Source organism: Giraffa tippelskirchi, chromosome 7 (assembly GCF_054371585.1).
Source record: "Giraffa tippelskirchi isolate mGirTip1 chromosome 7, T2T-mGirTip1v1.2.pri, whole genome shotgun sequence".
NCBI classification, from domain to species: Eukaryota; Metazoa; Chordata; class Mammalia; order Artiodactyla; family Giraffidae; genus Giraffa; species Giraffa tippelskirchi.
The window spans coordinates 65,691,537-65,710,628 of NC_137281.1; the positions used below are offsets into that span (position 1 = coordinate 65,691,537).

General features: G+C 55.4%; 2 long non-coding RNA genes across 3 annotated transcripts in view; both read left to right on the forward strand.

The window, feature by feature from the left end:
- The window catches only part of LOC145514126 (uncharacterized), a 196,427-nt gene that overhangs the window by 60,630 nt on the left and 116,705 nt on the right, over positions 1 to 19,092 (forward strand). The gene's annotated exons all lie outside the window — the stretch shown is intronic.
- Positions 490 to 19,092, forward strand: part of LOC145514125 (uncharacterized) — a 63,096-nt gene continuing 44,493 nt past the window's right edge. Inside the window, exons 1-3 of one of the 2 annotated variants that reach the window (XR_014059847.1) lie at positions 490 to 601; positions 8,131 to 8,242; positions 15,771 to 15,882. This is a non-coding gene — a long non-coding RNA (uncharacterized LOC145514125). Of the gene's footprint in view, positions 602 to 8,130; positions 8,243 to 15,770; positions 15,883 to 19,092 lie in introns of those variants that run through there. The other variant, XR_014059846.1, reaches the window with a different exon arrangement.

A 19,092-nucleotide genomic window follows, 5' to 3' on the forward strand; every position in this document is an offset into this window, starting at 1 on the left:
AACCTAAATTCACATAGATGGGAAAGGTATAGCTCTCCGTCACCCTATTAAAAAAAAAAAAAAAAAAGACTTAACTTTTCTGAAAGTTTATTTAGTAGCTTCCTTGAGCAGTTCATTGTGAAGCTTTTTTTTTTTTTTTTTCTGTGACATTGGCCTCATTAAAAAGTACGGTTTGCGTTTACTGGATAATTTTGTTCATTGTTTTGTTAGGGAATCTTGGTAATATCTGAGTTTCCTGGGGAGCATGGTCACATGACCTGGCCCTGGCCAATCGGTGCGTTCCACCTCCCTGGCCACTGTGATTGGCTCCGGACTGGGGCAGTGCCCAATCGGGGCCCAGGGCCGGGCCTCACGTTGGAAGCCAGGGGAAGACGAGCTCTCGTCCTGCTGGGGTAGGGGAAGGGGTGGGGCCGGGGGAGGTCAGGCTCCAGCAGTGGGAGGGGCTTGAGGTCCGCCTGCGGCAGTTGGTGACCTTCCTGCTCCCCTCAGGGCAGAGCCGCCGGCCTGAGAATGAGGGCGCTGCTGAGCCCAGGGGCTGGGATGGCCCGTTGCTGCTGTGGTCCCAGAGCTCCACCCGAGACCTGAGGGAGGCCGTCTGCCCGTGAGTCCTCTCCCGCTTGTCTGTCAGCTTGTTTGAAGCATGCTGGGTTTTCTGCCCAGCTGGCTAAGGGGAGTCCCTGGAAATGCAAGGGTGTGGGTTTTGGCAGACTTCAGGGAAGACATGCCAGATGAGCCTGGGAGACTCCAGCTTAATCTGGATTCAGGAGATATCTCTTCGGGCCAGCTAGTAATTGTAGGATAAGCCTAATGAGTCTTCACAGGATGAAGAGAGTAACGTGCCAAGGTAGCAATCGATGTCCTCCTTCAAGAGGATGAAGCTGGTGCTCAGAGAAGGGGGGAACTTGGCCACAGCAAGGAGGTGTGCACCCAGACAGAACCCCCAGATCCGGCCATTTGAGCTCAGGGAGGCCACTGGTGTGGCTTGTCCCTGTGGCAGGGGCCGAGGCACGCAGCCCACCCTGATTCCTGCGGGGGCCTGACTTGGGAAGTGCCATCTGGTAGCTTTGAGACTCACCAAACCAAATTGCACTGGAGAGAGGAAGGACACCTTCCTTCATCCACCCCCCACCCCCGCCGGATTCCCACATACCCTGACCCCTTTCTCTGGATTTCGGAGCCATTTCCAGAGTCCCGCTCATATGACCTCATTCGAAGTGCACTGTGGACGAGCTGCCATCTGCAGCTGCTACCACAGCAGCCAAGGGCTTTAGCTCCCGAGTACCTCCCTTCCTTTGGAACTTGGGGGCCCTCTACTCCCCACTTGCACACCACAGACCTTTGCTGAGGATTGTGGGGACCCTCACTCAGTTTGCAGCACGTTGTAGCCATCCCTGTCCTCTCAATACCTCCCTTGCAACTCAGCTTGTGAGCTCCTTTGGAGCAGCGTGGCCCACCTGGCTGCAACGGAAGAGACACAGCTGACAGGGAAACAACAGCTTAGATCTGACAGCCGGAAAGCTCTGTCAAAAGGGACCTCCCTCTTCACACCGTAGAGGCTGTAGGAGCCGCCAGGGTTTGGGAACCAGTGCTGGGGCCAAAATGACTCCACAGCTGTTTTCCTTCCTGGGGAGGGTTCTGGCTCCAGTGGGAATGGCTCAAGTCTCCTAAGGTTCTGAAAGCCCACTGTGTGCAGATTCACGGTACACAGAGAGGAGAAGGTGGAGTCCTGCCCTGGAGGTGGGCACAGCTCACGGATGAGCCAGGCAGGCAGGCAGGCAGGCAGGGCATGAGAACACCTGAGCTGCCTTCATGAGTGAATGGTGTGGGGGCAGAGGAAGAGAAGCCGGTCTGCTCCCTCATGTGGTGCCCAGGGCAGGTTGTCCCCAGAGGAAACCCTTACGACGGTGAGGACTATCACTGCTGTTTCCCAAGGGGTTCCGTCGGTGCGTGTCTTCCCCGGAGCGGTCAGGCCGTCTCTAAAGTACACTGGCCATGGGCATTGCCTCTCCTTGGAACTTCCCATGTGTTTCTCTTTTTTATGGAACAGTGATTTTTTAGAGGGGTTCTGGGCCACAAGGTTGTTGGGTCATTTTCTAGCCTTCTGTCGTGAAGAACGCTTTCCTGGGCGTTGGGGTGGTTTGTTGTTCCAGCTCCCTTTCTTGGCTTCTTTTGGGAGCTGGTGCAACAAGAGGAGCTCAGCCTCTGCCTTCTGGCTGAGATGTCACCCTTCAAACAGCAATGCCTGCCTGGAGATAATGATGGCATTTGCCAAAAGGGCTTCGTTTGGCACATGATATCTTGAAAGGACGTACACCGTCCTTTCAGCTATCAAAGGCTAGTTCAAATGACATACAAATGAGAACTCTCCAATGGAGTCTTACAGTAGGTGGAGAGTCCGAAAAAAACTCCTTCAGTCATTTCACTGAGAGTCATTGATTGGGGACACCAAGAATATAGGAAGGAATGCAGAAAGAAAAGATGAAATTGTGTTCAGGATCGGGGGGAGGGATGAACAGGGCGTGCTTGCCTTGAATCCAGGCTTTGTTGGGGGGTGGGGCATAAAGATCGAACGGGTCTGAAACTACAAAGTGGGATGGTAACACAGTATCACCAGAGTTACACAACAGTGTTCCCAAATTGCAACAATGATGAAAAAGCTTACTAATCCCAACTTAACCAAGAGAAATACAGGAAACCATACACAAAATAAAACATCACCAGAAAGGTGGAAACAAACCAAATGCAAAGCAGTTCAGGGGAAAGGAACTCCATGTCCCCTGGGGGCAGACCGAGTTGCCGGCGTCCACGGTGAGCAGACAGGGATGGAGGCTGCAGAGCCGACCGCTCCCCTGGACGTGGTGTTTCCGGCAAGGGCTCTGGGTCTCTGCCCAGAGCGGGGGCTCGTTCTTCCTGCAGGGGCGAGTGAGTCATCGTCGGCGTCTGGGTGTTGCGCGGGAGCCAGGGCAGGCTCTCCCTGCCGAGGCGGTGACTCCTCCTCTGCCTCGGGTTCTCCTGCCAAAGCCCGAGCAGGTACAGGTGCACGTGGAGGTGGAGGTTCTGGCTGAGGGGGTGGGACATCAGTGCCTGGGGCTGGGGGCCCTGCAGGCACGGAGATCCGATCTGCCCGGTGTGCTGGCCAGTACCCAGCTGGCCTGGTGTCTCTGCGAGGGCAAGTCTCGGTTCTCCATCTGGCCTCGGTGGATCCCTGGGTCCTGCACCTGGAGCCACCACCTCTGTAGGGACAGGTCTGGGAAGTAGAGCCTGGTTCCAGTTGGAGGCCAGTGCTAGAGCTGGGGGAGAAGCAAAGTTTGCCCACAGGCCAGCCTTGGCATGTGCGTATCCCGGGACAGAAAGCTTCCAAGAGATTCCCAAAGAATACCCAGGGTCGGATGTCTTTTGGGACTGAAGTGTGCAAGATGGGGGTGGGGGTGTGAGGCCAGCGCTTGCTGCAGGCCCAGCAGCATCTTTCGGGGACTCGTCCGTGTGTAGCTCAGCACCCCCTCCCCACACACTCCCGTGCACCAGCCCCAGCGTCCTCACCTCTGTGCTCTGGCGTGCTGGGCTCCAGGTCCTCCTGCTGCCTCAGAGGCCGGGGTTCTCGGGACTCTGGGTCGGAGCCGGGTGTGCTGAGCTCCGTGGCAGCCTCAGACTGGGCCGCCGGGTGTATCCTGGGCGGTGTCTCGGCAGCAGGCCTTCCCCGCCTCCGCTTCGCCCCCGGTGGGGCTGATGCCTCCGTGGGCACGCTCACCTGGAGCCTGCACTGGGCCTCACGGGCGGGGGGGTGGTGCTCCGACCCCTCCCTCTGGGAGGTGGACGGGGTGTCCCCGTCCTCGGCCTCATCACGTGGGAAGCTCTGCAACGACAGTGACCGTCAGCCAGCCGTGCTGGGAGTTTTCCGAGCTGGGCCTGGCCAGTGGAGCCGCTGCTTCTGCCTGCTCGAACTTCTCTTCCCAGAAGGGTCAGAGACGTGTGTCTGCTCAGATCCCCACCCGGGAGGAAAGAGACCCACCTGAGGGTGTGAGGTCAGCCTGGGCGGCCGGCGCTGCCCGCACTCTCCCCATCCCACCCAGCCTGCTCTCCCCTGGGGTGTGGACACAACTTGTCCGCAGGCTTCTGACCCCACATCCGCCTGGGCTTCCTTGAGGGAGACACACCCCGAGAAACCCGCATCCACACACACAGGCAAAGGACCCGGTGTTTCCGGGTGGCACGGGAGAGGTGGCCCGGCCCCGCCTGGGGCTCCCCGTGTTACCTTTCTGTTTCTCCGGGCAAAGGGCCAGAGGCCTCTCGGGGGTGCCCTGAGCCAACGTCGACAGGGTGCCCACGCACACTGCCTGTGAGCTCTCCTGAGGCCCCGGCCTCTGGGCAGGGGCAAACAGCAGAACATCCTGGCAGCAAGTGATCTGGCTGGGGGCTCCTCTCCGCTCTGGAGGCCTGGATACCCGGGTTGCGGGTTCTGTTGGGTTCTGTTGCCGGCAGGTGACATCATTTCCTGGGGTTCGTGCTGAGGTCCCTTCCCCAAAACTTCGCAAGGGAATCTCTGGGTTTCTGACTGCTCGACCACCCCCCTTAGGCCATGTGCAGGCACAGTGACAGCCACACAGCCCAGCCCACAGCCCTGGGGAGGCCTGGGTGCAGCCAGGGCCTGAGCTCCGAGGACCCCACTGCTCTCAGACCAGGCTCCTTCTTCTCATAAGTGGTGTGGCCCTGGACAAGCATATGCCCCTCAGGGTTTCCCCGGTCTCTCCATCTGCAGAGTGGGGGTCATTCTCCCATCTGTTTCCTAGGTCTGTCGGCCTACGAGCAGCTCCATGCCTTTCCACCTGGGGCTGATATCACGTGGAGCTTGTGCGCTGAGACTTCAGAAAGAAAGACTCCATCCAGGGCTGACACAGCACAGAATGGGGCAGAACGAGGCCTGGATGCGCCGTGGTACCCAGGAAAAGGCACTCCCCCTCCTGACTGTTTGGAGACCCTGCATGCAAGTTGGAGGACCGAAAGGAAGACTCGAAGGTCTCCCTCTCTGATAGAAAAGAGTAGCCAACTTTCTGGTCCTCTGTTTCCATTGAGATTCTGTTCAAGTGTCCCAGCTCGGCTTCTGCGGGTGGCTGAGCTTCTAATGGCTCCCTGCGTTCTTGTCTTTTCCTCTCCAAACCTTCCGTCCGTTTCCCCCTTCTGGGGTGGATGGGCGCTGTCATTGCTTCTACCTTCGAGACAGATTGATGAAAAGTCTGGACCATCGACTCCTTTCCTCTCTTTAGTTCCGTGTCTCTCTCTGGCTGTGTCCCTCTCTTTTCCTTTCTCGATTCAGTCTGTGTCTTCCTCTTTCTCTCTCGTGTGTGGATGGATGGATGCTAGGAATGCACATGTATATGATTAGATGAGGGTTATGTTTTAGGGATAGGTTAGAGGGAGAGAAAGGCTTTAGGTCGGAGTTGGTCATGGGGGAAGGGTCAAGGGTGGTGGTGGTGTTTCTTGGAATCTGAGTGCTGTGCATTCTTCGTCTCTTTCCATATGAACCCCTTCTCAGATACACCACTTGCAAGGAGTCTCTCATGTTCCGTTTCCTATCTTTTGCATTTGTGAATGCTTAGCTTCTCTGTTGTGAAGAGGTTCCATTGGATGGAAACCCATTGGTGTACTTGGTTTCCCTCTTTCCCTTACTTGAAGAGACCCATTTCTACCTCCGCCCAGCAAATGGCAAGGAGACTCTGATGTTAAGGAGCCTTTGACCTACGCTTCTTTCTAGCTATCTCATGACATCAGTCTTTAGGGTGAGGTTTTTCCCCGATATTGAGGTGGTGTGAGATCAAAACCAATAGCGTTCTTCAGATGTAGCTGTCTGGTTTTCCCATGGACATTGATTGAAGAGGCTTTCTTGTTCCCATTTGGATATTCTCCCCTTCTGTGTCAGAGATGAGTTGACCTTGGATGCCGGGGTTTGTTTCTGGACCCTCAACTTTATTCCATCGATCTGGATCTGTGTGTGTTGTTGTATTCCCAATAGCATACTGTCCTGCTGCTGCCGCTGCGGCTAAGTCACTTCAGTCGTGTCTGACTCTGCGCGACCCCATGGCCTGCAGCCTACCAGGCTCCTCCGTCCAGGGCATTTTCCAGGCAAGAGTACTGGAGTGGGTCGCCATCGCCTTCTCCGATACTCTCCTGAGGATCCTAGTTTGGTCGTCTAATTTCCTTTCACACAACCTTGGACGTCCGTATCGGGGCTTTTTCGTCGGATTGTATTGACAATTTAGGCTCTTTTCTGTTTCCGTAACCCCTTTTGCAATTCTTTGTTCGGTGCGAACATGCATTGGCATTTTGGGAGGAATAGCATCGAAGCTGTGGATTGCCTTGTGGGGCTGTGACATCATTTTCCCAATAGGAATTCTTTCAAGCCCTGAGCACAGCTTCTCTTTCCAGTGATTGGTGTGGGCTTGATCTTCTTTCTTCCATCTCTCGCCGTTTTGTGAGAACAGGTCCTTCCTTCCCTTCTGGGTTAGATGGACTCGTGGGTATCACTTCAGTGAATGGCATTGTCAGTGGGGGTGATAATTCCCTTCTCATTGGAAGACTTTGCGGTGAGTATTAGAAGTGCAAGTGATTTCTCTTCCCCTTCCTCCCTGTCCATCTCTCAGAGCCACCGGGAAACAGAGGCCTCATCCAGGGTCACACAGGCCTGAGGGAGTGCAACTAGACTGTTGTTTCTTCAGGCCCTCAGTGCTGGACATCATCCGGGATACTCTGTGTGTGTCTTCCTCAGTCTGGCGTCCCTTCAGACCTTTCCCTAGTTTTCACAGGCTTGTTGTGTTGGTGTTCTTTGTCTGTTTGGAGACACGTCCTTGAGAAGCTTTGTGTTTCCACTCATTCGTCTCGCGATGTATGACCTGTCTTTTGCTTTTGTAATGAGGTCTTTCCCACGGTAGATATCTTTGATTTTGCAAAGTCCACTGTATTCTCTGGGTTGTTTTGTGGACTGCCTTTTAGTTTTGTGTGTGAAGACTCAAAGCACGTGTCCGGTTTCTGCTCATTGTTCTTCTAGATTTGTGACAAGTTTTCATGGAAACTTTGTCTAGGGATAACTGGAAGTGAACTCGGTGTAAGGTGTCAAGTCTCCATCTCCATTCATGTCATGCCCTGCAGTTTCCAATTCCCTGTTCCTGAGTGGTTTTGGAGACCTTGTGGGAAGTTTGGTTGCATCGGAGTTTGCATTTCCACCTTGAGTAGATTCACACTGTTCTGCCCTCAGGGACACTGTCAAGGGGGAGTGAGGAGCAGCCTGCACTTGCAGCAGTGACCACACGGTGGGGCGAGTGCTGCTGTTCCCTCTGGGAGCCCCAGGCCACAGGCATCCCAGTGAGGAGCCAGCTCTGTGCTCAGCTGAAAGGAGTTATTCTCTCAGGAGCCTCTGAGCCCTTGCCTTTGGATCACCCAGGGTGGGCATTTATTGTGACAGAAAAAAATTGCCCTGAATTCCATGGACGGAAGAGCCTGGCTGTGTAGAGTTCGTGAGTTGCCGTGAATCAGACACAACTGAGGACACAAAAACTCAATAGACTAAAACACTTTTTGGGGGTGGGGGGAGTGAAAGGGGGTGATGTGGGGTTTTTTGTCTTATATAATAGCCAAGGGAAATCTAGTTTAAACCTAAATTCACATAGATGGGAAAGGTATAGCTCTCCGTCACCCTATTAAAAAAAAAAAAAAAAAAAAGACTTAACTTTTCTGAAAGTTTATTTAGTAGCTTCCTTGAGCAGTTCATTGTGAAGCTTTTTTTTTTTTTTTCTGTGACATTGGCCTCATTAAAAAGTACGGTTTGCGTTTACTGGATAATTTTGTTCATTGTTTTGTTAGGGAATCTTGGTAATATCTGAGTTTCCTGGGGAGCATGGTCACATGACCTGGCCCTGGCCAATCGGTGCGTTCCACCTCCCTGGCCACTGTGATTGGCTCCGGACTGGGGCAGTGCCCAATCGGGGCCCAGGGCCGGGCCTCACGTTGGAAGCCAGGGGAAGACGAGCTCTCGTCCTGCTGGGGTAGGGGAAGGGGTGGGGCCGGGGGAGGTCAGGCTCCAGCAGTGGGAGGGGCTTGAGGTCCGCCTGCGGCAGTTGGTGACCTTCCTGCTCCCCTCAGGGCAGAGCCGCCGGCCTGAGAATGAGGGCGCTGCTGAGCCCAGGGGCTGGGATGGCCCGTTGCTGCTGTGGTCCCAGAGCTCCACCCGAGACCTGAGGGAGGCCGTCTGCCCGTGAGTCCTCTCCCGCTTGTCTGTCAGCTTGTTTGAAGCATGCTGGGTTTTCTGCCCAGCTGGCTAAGGGGAGTCCCTGGAAATGCAAGGGTGTGGGTTTTGGCAGACTTCAGGGAAGACATGCCAGATGAGCCTGGGAGACTCCAGCTTAATCTGGATTCAGGAGATATCTCTTCGGGCCAGCTAGTAATTGTAGGATAAGCCTAATGAGTCTTCACAGGATGAAGAGAGTAACGTGCCAAGGTAGCAATCGATGTCCTCCTTCGAGAGGATGAAGCTGGTGCTCAGAGAAGGGGGGAACTTGGCCACAGCAAGGAGGTGTGCACCCAGACAGAACCCCCAGATCCGGCCATTTGAGCTCAGGGAGGCCACTGGTGTGGCTTGTCCCTGTGGCAGGGGCCGAGGCACGCAGCCCACCCTGATTCCTGCGGGGGCCTGACTTGGGAAGTGCCATCTGGTAGCTTTGAGACTCACCAAACCAAATTGCACTGGAGAGAGGAAGGACACCTTCCTTCATCCACCCCCCACCCCCGCCGGATTCCCACATACCCTGACCCCTTTCTCTGGATTTCGGAGCCATTTCCAGAGTCCCGCTCATATGACCTCATTCGAAGTGCACTGTGGACGAGCTGCCATGTGCAGCTGCTACCACAGCAGCCAAGGGCTTTAGCTCCCGAGTACCTCCCTTCCTTTGGAACTTGGGGGCCCTCTACTCCCCACTTGCACACCACAGACCTTTGCTGAGGATTGTGGGGACCCTCACTCAGTTTGCAGCACGTTGTAGCCATCCCTGTCCTCTCAATACCTCCCTTGCAACTCAGCTTGTGAGCTCCTTTGGAGCAGCGTGGCCCACCTGGCTGCAACGGAAGAGACACAGCTGACAGGGAAACAACAGCTTAGATCTGACAGCCGGAAAGCTCTGTCAAAAGGGACCTCCCTCTTCACACCGTAGAGGCTGTAGGAGCCGCCAGGGTTTGGGAACCAGTGCTGGGGCCAAAATGACTCCACAGCTGTTTTCCTTCCTGGGGAGGGTTCTGGCTCCAGTGGGAATGGCTCAAGTCTCCTAAGGTTCTGAAAGCCCACTGTGTGCAGATTCACGGTACACAGAGAGGAGAAGGTGGAGTCCTGCCCTGGAGGTGGGCACAGCTCACGGATGAGCCAGGCAGGCAGGCAGGCAGGCAGGGCATGAGAACACCTGAGCTGCCTTCATGAGTGAATGGTGTGGGGGCAGAGGAAGAGAAGCCGGTCTGCTCCCTCATGTGGTGCCCAGGGCAGGTTGTCCCCAGAGGAAACCCTTACGACGGTGAGGACTATCACTGCTGTTTCCCAAGGGGTTCCGTCGGTGCGTGTCTTCCCCGGAGCGGTCAGGCCGTCTCTAAAGTACACTGGCCATGGGCATTGCCTCTCCTTGGAACTTCCCATGTGTTTCTCTTTTTTATGGAACAGTGATTTTTTAGAGGGGTTCTGGGCCACAAGGTTGTTGGGTCATTTTCTAGCCTTCTGTCGTGAAGAACGCTTTCCTGGGCGTTGGGGTGGTTTGTTGTTCCAGCTCCCTTTCTTGGCTTCTTTTGGGAGCTGGTGCAACAAGAGGAGCTCAGCCTCTGCCTTCTGGCTGAGATGTCACCCTTCAAACAGCAATGCCTGCCTGGAGATAATGATGGCATTTGCCAAAAGGGCTTCGTTTGGCACATGATATCTTGAAAGGACGTACACCGTCCTTTCAGCTATCAAAGGCTAGTTCAAATGACATACAAATGAGAACTCTCCAATGGAGTCTTACAGTAGGTGGAGAGTCCGAAAAAAACTCCTTCAGTCATTTCACTGAGAGTCATTGATTGGGGACACCAAGAATATAGGAAGGAATGCAGAAAGAAAAGATGAAATTGTGTTCAGGATCGGGGGGAGGGATGAACAGGGCGTGCTTGCCTTGAATCCAGGCTTTGTTGGGGGGTGGGGCATAAAGATCGAACGGGTCTGAAACTACAAAGTGGGATGGTAACACAGTATCACCAGAGTTACACAACAGTGTTCCCAAATTGCAACAATGATGAAAAAGTTTACTAATCCCAACTTAACCAAGAGAAATACAGGAAACCATACACAAAATAAAACATCACCAGAAAGGTGGAAACAAACCAAATGCAAAGCAGTTCAGGGGAAAGGAACTCCATGTCCCCTGGGGGCAGACCGAGTTGCCGGCGTCCACGGTGAGCAGACAGGGATGGAGGCTGCAGAGCCGACCGCTCCCCTGGACGTGGTGTTTCCGGCAAGGGCTCTGGGTCTCTGCCCAGAGCGGGGGCTCGTTCTTCCTGCAGGGGCGAGTGAGTCATCGTCGGCGTCTGGGTGTTGCGCGGGAGCCAGGGCAGGCTCTCCCTGCCGAGGCGGTGACTCCTCCTCTGCCTCGGGTTCTCCTGCCAAAGCCCGAGCAGGTACAGGTGCACGTGGAGGTGGAGGTTCTGGCTGAGGGGGTGGGACATCAGTGCCTGGGGCTGGGGGCCCTGCAGGCACGGAGATCCGATCTGCCCGGTGTGCTGGCCAGTACCCAGCTGGCCTGGTGTCTCTGCGAGGGCAAGTCTCGGTTCTCCATCTGGCCTCGGTGGATCCCTGGGTCCTGCACCTGGAGCCACCACCTCTGTAGGGACAGGTCTGGGAAGTAGAGCCTGGTTCCAGTTGGAGGCCAGTGCTAGAGCTGGGGGAGAAGCAAAGTTTGCCCACAGGCCAGCCTTGGCATGTGCGTATCCCGGGACAGAAAGCTTCCAAGAGATTCCCAAAGAATACCCAGGGTCGGATGTCTTTTGGGACTGAAGTGTGCAAGATGGGGGTGGGGGTGTGAGGCCAGCGCTTGCTGCAGGCCCAGCAGCATCTTTCGGGGACTCGTCCGTGTGTAGCTCAGCACCCCCTCCCCACACACTCCCGTGCACCAGCCCCAGCGTCCTCACCTCTGTGCTCTGGCGTGCTGGGCTCCAGGTCCTCCTGCTGCCTCAGAGGCCGGGGTTCTCGGGACTCTGGGTCGGAGCCGGGTGTGCTGAGCTCCGTGGCAGCCTCAGACTGGGCCGCCGGGTGTATCCTGGGCGGTGTCTCGGCAGCAGGCCTTCCCCGCCTCCGCTTCGCCCCCGGTGGGGCTGATGCCTCCGTGGGCACGCTCACCTGGAGCCTGCACTGGGCCTCACGGGCGGGGGGGTGGTGCTCCGACCCCTCCCTCTGGGAGGTGGACGGGGTGTCCCCGTCCTCGGCCTCATCACGTGGGAAGCTCTGCAACGACAGTGACCGTCAGCCAGCCGTGCTGGGAGTTTTCCGAGCTGGGCCTGGCCAGTGGAGCCGCTGCTTCTGCCTGCTCGAACTTCTCTTCCCAGAAGGGTCAGAGACGTGTGTCTGCTCAGATCCCCACCCGGGAGGAAAGAGACCCACCTGAGGGTGTGAGGTCAGCCTGGGCGGCCGGCGCTGCCCGCACTCTCCCCATCCCACCCAGCCTGCTCTCCCCTGGGGTGTGGACACAACTTGTCCGCAGGCTTCTGACCCCACATCCGCCTGGGCTTCCTTGAGGGAGACACACCCCGAGAAACCCGCATCCACACACACAGGCAAAGGACCCGGTGTTTCCGGGTGGCACGGGAGAGGTGGCCCGGCCCCGCCTGGGGCTCCCCGTGTTACCTTTCTGTTTCTCCGGGCAAAGGGCCAGAGGCCTCTCGGGGGTGCCCTGAGCCAACGTCGACAGGGTGCCCACGCACACTGCCTGTGAGCTCTCCTGAGGCCCCGGCCTCTGGGCAGGGGCAAACAGCAGAACATCCTGGCAGCAAGTGATCTGGCTGGGGGCTCCTCTCCGCTCTGGAGGCCTGGATACCCGGGTTGCGGGTTCTGTTGGGTTCTGTTGCCGGCAGGTGACATCATTTCCTGGGGTTCGTGCTGAGGTCCCTTCCCCAAAACTTCGCAAGGGAATCTCTGGGTTTCTGACTGCTCGACCACCCCCCTTAGGCCATGTGCAGGCACAGTGACAGCCACACAGCCCAGCCCACAGCCCTGGGGAGGCCTGGGTGCAGCCAGGGCCTGAGCTCCGAGGACCCCACTGCTCTCAGACCAGGCTCCTTCTTCTCATAAGTGGTGTGGCCCTGGACAAGCATATGCCCCTCAGGGTTTCCCCGGTCTCTCCATCTGCAGAGTGGGGGTCATTCTCCCATCTGTTTCCTAGGTCTGTCGGCCTACGAGCAGCTCCATGCCTTTCCACCTGGGGCTGATATCACGTGGAGCTTGTGCGCTGAGACTTCAGAAAGAAAGACTCCATCCAGGGCTGACACAGCACAGAATGGGGCAGAACGAGGCCTGGATGCGCCGTGGTACCCAGGAAAAGGCACTCCCCCTCCTGACTGTTTGGAGACCCTGCATGCAAGTTGGAGGACCGAAAGGAAGACTCGAAGGTCTCCCTCTCTGATAGAAAAGAGTAGCCAACTTTCTGGTCCTCTGTTTCCATTGAGATTCTGTTCAAGTGTCCCAGCTCGGCTTCTGCGGGTGGCTGAGCTTCTAATGGCTCCCTGCGTTCTTGTCTTTTCCTCTCCAAACCTTCCGTCCGTTTCCCCCTTCTGGGGTGGATGGGCGCTGTCATTGCTTCTACCTTCGAGACAGATTGATGAAAAGTCTGGACCATCGACTCCTTTCCTCTCTTTAGTTCCGTGTCTCTCTCTGGCTGTGTCCCTCTCTTTTCCTTTCTCGATTCAGTCTGTGTCTTCCTCTTTCTCTCTCGTGTGTGGATGGATGGATGCTAGGAATGCACATGTATATGATTAGATGAGGGTTATGTTTTAGGGATAGGTTAGAGGGAGAGAAAGGCTTTAGGTCGGAGTTGGTCATGGGGGAAGGGTCAAGGGTGGTGGTGGTGTTTCTTGGAATCTGAGTGCTGTGCATTCTTCGTCTCTTTCCATATGAACCCCTTCTCAGATACACCACTTGCAAGGAGTCTCTCATGTTCCGTTTCCTATCTTTTGCATTTGTGAATGCTTAGCTTCTCTGTTGTGAAGAGGTTCCATTGGATGGAAACCCATTGGTGTACTTGGTTTCCCTCTTTCCCTTACTTGAAGAGACCCATTTCTACCTCCGCCCAGCAAATGGCAAGGAGACTCTGATGTTAAGGAGCCTTTGACCTACGCTTCTTTCTAGCTATCTCATGACATCAGTCTTTAGGGTGAGGTTTTTCCCCGATATTGAGGTGGTGTGAGATCAAAACCAATAGCGTTCTTCAGATGTAGCTGTCTGGTTTTCCCATGGACATTGATTGAAGAGGCTTTCTTGTTCCCATTTGGATATTCTCCCCTTCTGTGTCAGAGATGAGTTGACCTTGGATGCCGGGGTTTGTTTCTGGACCCTCAACTTTATTCCATCGATCTGGATCTGTGTGTGTTGTTGTATTCCCAATAGCATACTGTCCTGCTGCTGCCGCTGCGGCTAAGTCACTTCAGTCGTGTCTGACTCTGCGCGACCCCATGGCCTGCAGCCTACCAGGCTCCTCCGTCCAGGGCATTTTCCAGGCAAGAGTACTGGAGTGGGTCGCCATCGCCTTCTCCGATACTCTCCTGAGGATCCTAGTTTGGTCGTCTAATTTCCTTTCACACAACCTTGGACGTCCGTATCGGGGCTTTTTCGTCGGATTGTATTGACAATTTAGGCTCTTTTCTGTTTCCGTAACCCCTTTTGCAATTCTTTGTTCGGTGCGAACATGCATTGGCATTTTGGGAGGAATAGCATCGAAGCTGTGGATTGCCTTGTGGGGCTGTGACATCATTTTCCCAATAGGAATTCTTTCAAGCCCTGAGCACAGCTTCTCTTTCCAGTGATTGGTGTGGGCTTGATCTTCTTTCTTCCATCTCTCGCCGTTTTGTGAGAACAGGTCCTTCCTTCCCTTCTGGGTTAGATGGACTCGTGGGTATCACTTCAGTGAATGGCATTGTCAGTGGGGGTGATAATTCCCTTCTCATTGGAAGACTTTGCGGTGAGTATTAGAAGTGCAAGTGATTTCTCTTCCCCTTCCTCCCTGTCCATCTCTCAGAGCCACCGGGAAACAGAGGCCTCATCCAGGGTCACACAGGCCTGAGGGAGTGCAACTAGACTGTTGTTTCTTCAGGCCCTCAGTGCTGGACATCATCCGGGATACTCTGTGTGTGTCTTCCTCAGTCTGGCGTCCCTTCAGACCTTTCCCTAGTTTTCACAGGCTTGTTGTGTTGGTGTTCTTTGTCTGTTTGGAGACACGTCCTTGAGAAGCTTTGTGTTTCCACTCATTCGTCTCGCGATGTATGACCTGTCTTTTGCTTTTGTAATGAGGTCTTTCCCACGGTAGATATCTTTGATTTTGCAAAGTCCACTGTATTCTCTGGGTTGTTTTGTGGACTGCCTTTTAGTTTTGTGTGTGAAGACTCAAAGCACGTGTCCGGTTTCTGCTCATTGTTCTTCTAGATTTGTGACAAGTTTTCATGGAAACTTTGTCTAGGGATAACTGGAAGTGAACTCGGTGTAAGGTGTCAAGTCTCCATCTCCATTCATGTCATGCCCTGCAGTTTCCAATTCCCTGTTCCTGAGTGGTTTTGGAGACCTTGTGGGAAGTTTGGTTGCATCGGAGTTTGCATTTCCACCTTGAGTAGATTCACACTGTTCTGCCCTCAGGGACACTGTCAAGGGGGAGTGAGGAGCAGCCTGCACTTGCAGCAGTGACCACACGGTGGGGCGAGTGCTGCTGTCCCCTCTGGGAGCCCCAGGCCACAGGCATCCCAGTGAGGAGCCAGCTCTGTGCTCAGCTGAAAGGAGTTATTCTCTCAGGAGCCTCTGAGCCCTTGCCTTTGGATCACCCAGGGTGGGCATTTACTGTGACAGAAAAAAATTGCCCTGAATTCCATGGACGGAAGAGCCTGGCTGTGTAGAGTTCGTGAGTTGCCGTGAATCAGACACAACTGAGGACACAAAAACTCAATAGACTAAAACACTTTTTGGGGGTGGGGGGAGTGAAAGGGGGTGATGTGGGGTTTTTTGTCTTATATAATAGCCAAGGGAAATCTAGTTTAAACCTAAATTCACATAGATGGGAAAGGTATAGCTCTCCGTCACCCTATTAAAAAAAAAAAAAAAAAAACGACTTAACTTTTCTGAAAGTTTATTTAGTAGCTTCCTTGAGCAGTTCATTGTGAAGCTTTTTTTTTTTTTTCTGTGACATTGGCCTCATTAAAAAGTACGGTTTGCGTTTACTGGATAATTTTGTTCATTGGTTTGTTAGGGAATCTTGGTAATATCTGAGTTTCCTGGGGAGCATGGTCACATGACCTGGCCCTGGCCAATCGGTGCGTTCCACCTCCCTGGCCACTGTGATTGGCTCCGGACTGGGGCAGTGCCCAATCGGGGCCCAGGGCCGGGCCTCACGTTGGAAGCCAGGGGAAGACGAGCTCTCGTCCTGCTGGGGTAGGGGAAGGGGTGGGGCCGGGGGAGGTCAGGCTCCAGCAGTGGGAGGGGCTTGAGGTCCGCCTGCGGCAGTTGGTGACCTTCCTGCTCCCCTCAGGGCAGAGCCGCCGGCCTGAGAATGAGGGCGCTGCTGAGCCCAGGGGCTGGGATGGCCCGTTGCTGCTGTGGTCCCAGAGCTCCACCCGAGACCTGAGGGAGGCCGTCTGCCCGTGAGTCCTCTCCCGCTTGTCTGTCAGCTTGTTTGAAGCATGCTGGGTTTTCTGCCCAGCTGGCTAAGGGGAGTCCCTGGAAATGCAAGGGTGTGGGTTTTGGCAGACTTCAGGGAAGACATGCCAGATGAGCCTGGGAGACTCCAGCTTAATCTGGATTCAGGAGATATCTCTTCGGGCCAGCTAGTAATTGTAGGATAAGCCTAATGAGTCTTCACAGGATGAAGAGAGTAACGTGCCAAGGTAGCAATCGATGTCCTCCTTCGAGAGGATGAAGCTGGTGCTCAGAGAAGGGGGGAACTTGGCCACAGCAAGGAGGTGTGCACCCAGACAGAACCCCCAGATCCGGCCATTTGAGCTCAGGGAGGCCACTGGTGTGGCTTGTCCCTGTGGCAGGGGCCGAGGCACGCAGCCCACCCTGATTCCTGCGGGGGCCTGACTTGGGAAGTGCCATCTGGTAGCTTTGAGACTCACCAAACCAAATTGCACTGGAGAGAGGAAGGACACCTTCCTTCATCCACCCCCCACCCCCGCCGGATTCCCACATACCCTGACCCCTTTCTCTGGATTTCGGAGCCATTTCCAGAGTCCCGCTCATATGACCTCATTCGAAGTGCACTGTGGACGAGCTGCCATGTGCAGCTGCTACCACAGCAGCCAAGGGCTTTAGCTCCCGAGTACCTCCCTTCCTTTGGAACTTGGGGGCCCTCTACTCCCCACTTGCACACCACAGACCTTTGCTGAGGATTGTGGGGACCCTCACTCAGTTTGCAGCACGTTGTAGCCATCCCTGTCCTCTCAATACCTCCCTTGCAACTCAGCTTGTGAGCTCCTTTGGAGCAGCGTGGCCCACCTGGCTGCAACGGAAGAGACACAGCTGACAGGGAAACAACAGCTTAGATCTGACAGCCGGAAAGCTCTGTCAAAAGGGACCTCCCTCTTCACACCGTAGAGGCTGTAGGAGCCGCCAGGGTTTGGGAACCAGTGCTGGGGCCAAAATGACTCCACAGCTGTTTTCCTTCCTGGGGAGGGTTCTGGCTCCAGTGGGAATGGCTCAAGTCTCCTAAGGTTCTGAAAGCCCACTGTGTGCAGATTCACGGTACACAGAGAGGAGAAGGTGGAGTCCTGCCCTGGAGGTGGGCACAGCTCACGGATGAGCCAGGCAGGCAGGCAGGCAGGCAGGGCATGAGAACACCTGAGCTGCCTTCATGAGTGAATGGTGTGGGGGCAGAGGAAGAGAAGCCGGTCTGCTCCCTCATGTGGTGCCCAGGGCAGGTTGTCCCCAGAGGAAACCCTTACGACGGTGAGGACTATCACTGCTGTTTCCCAAGGGGTTCCGTCGGTGCGTGTCTTCCCCGGAGCGGTCAGGCCGTCTCTAAAGTACACTGGCCATGGGCATTGCCTCTCCTTGGAACTTCCCATGTGTTTCTCTTTTTTATGGAACAGTGATTTTTTAGAGGGGTTCTGGGCCACAAGGTTGTTGGGTCATTTTCTAGCCTTCTGTCGTGAAGAACGCTTTCCTGGGCGTTGGGGTGGTTTGTTGTTCCAGCTCCCTTTCTTGGCTTCTTTTGGGAGCTGGTGCAACAAGAGGAGCTCAGCCTCTGCCTTCTGGCTGAGATGTCACCCTTCAAACAGCAATGCCTGCCTGGAGATAATGATGGCATTTGCCAAAAGGGCTTCGTTTGGCACATGATATCTTGAAAGGACGTACACCGTCCTTTCAGCTATCAAAGGCTAGTTCAAATGACATACAAATGAGAACTCTCCAATGGAGTCTTACAGTAGGTGGAGAGTCCGAAAAAAACTCCTTCAGTCATTTCACTGAGAGTCATTGATTGGGGACACCAAGAATATAGGAAGGAATGCAGAAAGAAAAGATGAAATTGTGTTCAGGATCGGGGGGAGGGATGAACAGGGCGTGCTTGCCTTGAATCCAGGCTTTGTTGGGGGGTGGGGCATAAAGATCGAACGGGTCTGAAACTACAAAGTGGGATGGTAACACAGTATCACCAGAGTTACACAACAGTGTTCCCAAATTGCAACAATGATGAAAAAGCTTACTAATCCCAACTTAACCAAGAGAAATACAGGAAACCATACACAAAATAAAACATCACCAGAAAGGTGGAAACAAACCAAATGCAAAGCAGTTCAGGGGAAAGGAACTCCATGTCCCCTGGGGGCAGACCGAGTTGCCGGCGTCCACGGTGAGCAGACAGGGATGGAGGCTGCAGAGCCGACCGCTCCCCTGGACGTGGTGTTTCCGGCAAGGGCTCTGGGTCTCTGCCCAGAGCGGGGGCTCGTTCTTCCTGCAGAGGCGAGTGAGTCATCGTGGGCGTCTGGGTGTTGCGCGGGAGCCAGGGCAGGCTCTCCCTGCCGAGGCGGTGACTCCTCCTCTGCCTCGGGTTCTCCTGCCAAAGCCCGAGCAGGTACAGGTGCACGTGGAGGTGGAGGTTCTGGCTGAGGGGGTGGGACATCAGTGCCTGGGGCTGGGGGCCCTGCAGGCACGGAGATCCGATCTGCCCGGTGTGCTGGCCAGTACCCAGCTGGCCTGGTGTCTCTGCGAGGGCAAGTCTCGGTTCTCCATCTGGCCTCGGTGGATCCCTGGGTCCTGCACCTGGAGCCACCACCTCTGTAGGGACAGGTCTGGGAAGTAGAGCCTGGTTCCAGTTGGAGGCCAGTGCTAGAGCTGGGGGAGAAGCAAAGTTTGCCCACAGGCCAGCCTTGGCATGTGCGTATCCCGGGACAGAAAGCTTCCAAGAGATTCCCAAAGAATACCCAGGGTCGGATGTCTTTTGGGACTGAAGTGTGCAAGATGGGGGTGGGGGTGTGAGGCCAGCGCTTGCTGCAGGCCCAGCAGCATCTTTCGGGGACTCGTCCGTGTGTAGCTCAGCACCCCCTCCCCACACACTCCCGTGCACCAGCCCCAGCGTCCTCACCTCTGTGCTCTGGCGTGCTGGGCTCCAGGTCCTCCTGCTGCCTCAGAGGCCGGGGTTCTCGGGACTCTGGGTCGGAGCCGGGTGTGCTGAGCTCCGTGGCAGCCTCAGACTGGGCCGCCGGGTGTATCCTGGGCGGTGTCTCGGCAGCAGGCCTTCCCCGCCTCCGCTTCGCCCCCGGTGGGGCTGATGCCTCCGTGGGCACGCTCACCTGGAGCCTGCACTGGGCCTCACGGGCGGGGGGGTGGTGCTCCGACCCCTCCCTCCGGGAGGT